The sequence below is a fragment of the Macrobrachium rosenbergii genome, chromosome 17 (assembly GCF_040412425.1).
Source record: "Macrobrachium rosenbergii isolate ZJJX-2024 chromosome 17, ASM4041242v1, whole genome shotgun sequence".
NCBI lineage: Eukaryota > Metazoa > Arthropoda > Malacostraca > Decapoda > Palaemonidae > Macrobrachium > Macrobrachium rosenbergii.
Window position 1 is genome coordinate 24,832,953 of NC_089757.1, and position 2,130 is coordinate 24,835,082.

The window sequence follows — 2,130 nt, forward strand, 5'->3', positions numbered from 1 at the left end:
ACAGTCAACTGAATACCAGATACAAAAATCTCTCTCTCTCTCTCTCTCTCTCTCTCTCTCATAAACAAATTCATTGGCACTACTTCCGTGACAGTGTAAACTGGTGTAATCCCCCTTTGCATATTACCTTTTATTTTCTCGTTCTACGAAACTGTATAAGCCAACATCTCCGTTTAATACATCGCCTAATTTGTAATGCCTTCCCATTTCTTTTACGAGCTATTCTGATTTTTTATCTTGATTAGCAAGAGGGGTCGGCATCTTTCATTTATTTTCTCATTTATTTTACGAGATTAAACTCATTTGTTTTCACCATAAATAACCACCTGAGGGATCAACCGTTTCCATTATCCCAGCTTTACCTGTTGTCGATTGCCATATTTGCAACACGAGTTTACATAAATTGATCAATCAGGTATTCCATCTATACTTGTTTACATCGCAACATCGTGTGTTATGTATATTACCAGTAATGCGATCCTGTTATGAGGGACTAAAATTAGACAGACAATTTAATACTGTCACTTGCGCGGCCACACTGTCAGGACATCGAGATACACGTGTAAACGATATGTCAGCTATGCAGACGCGAGGTATTTAACACCATTCCCATAAGTCGTCGCAGTGATCACTTTAGATGCTTCTTATCTGAAATGAAGATTGCTGCCAACATTCGCAAATATGCTTTTGACTCACTTCACACTGATTGAACTGAACTTGGCAAGGGGTCCTAAGGTGCTTTTTGATAAGAGCGTGACGGCTCGAATGAATGAACAGCACCTGAACTCATGGGCAGGTCCCTTTTAAGTGATTTGGGAGATAGTGACGATATTCAAATACCGTGTGAAGTATAGGAACTGCAGTGTTTACAGGGAATTTTTTTTTCTTTGCTTGCTTTGGTATTCGAATGAGAAAATATGAAGCACAGGGGGTATTGTAGGTTTGAGATTATATGAAGGAAATATAAGTGATTTTGGAGATCAAAGGAATGCTTAACTGGGATATGTAGAATACAGCGTTACACGAAGTCACGGAAATCACTAACTGTTTTGGCTAGTGTAGTGCAAAAGTGCTGCAGTTTAGTGGTATGAATTGCTCTAGTTTGGGATTATTAAAAAGAAATAGCTTACAATATAACATGCACCATTAAACACGGTAAGATGACAAACCGATATTTTAAAGGAAAAGTGCAGCGATAATGGCGCTTAAAAATTTAATAGAAAACTCATCCTCTTCCGTCAGCGTCAGAACTGACCAAGAATTCGCTGTGGGCTCATAATCCGTTTTCATCCGATATTCCATGAAGCTATTATCTTCTCTTTTTCAATCTTTGCTTTTTAGTCCCTTAGTACTTAAGTTGTCCTAATGGTTCATTCAGTAGTGATATTGATCATGATTTTGATAACTGAGGGAAAAGAGTTAGACTTGGTCTTTTTACTTATCGAATTATTTATTTTCAAACCGGCTGTAGTCGTAAGTATAAACGTAAGATAAAGATTACAGTAATAATATATTTTATATTGATAATAATATTAGATTAAGTCTGGCAGCGTGGTTCAGCTCACGTAAGTGGCAACAGGTAGCAACATTGCCTGAATGGATAATGATGTAGACTACGTTTGCCAGCGTGGTTCAGCTCACGCTAGTGGCAACGCTACATGAATGAAAACGATCGTAGAATTATAAACTAGTGAGTTAATTATTATGACAGGGAGCGTGATGATTTGAGCAGTTTCCGTTTCTTGGGCACGTTGCATTGTTAATGGTTCACCATTATGCTGACTATGCTGCAAGTGAAAGCATTTTGCAAGTGAAATTTTGGCAGTTAGTGATATACCAATTTGAAGCCATTTTGTAGTTATTTTTCTGAATGTTGTAAAAACCGGAAAGTAAAGGCAACCGATTTTTCATTTCCTTTGTTTCGTTTCAAGAAAATAAAATTGTCAAACAAGTATAGATATATAGTTTATATATATATATATATATATATATATATATATATTATATATATATATATATATATATATATATATATATATATATATATATATATATATATATATATATATATATATATATATATATATATAATAATATACATATATATATATATATATATATGTATATATA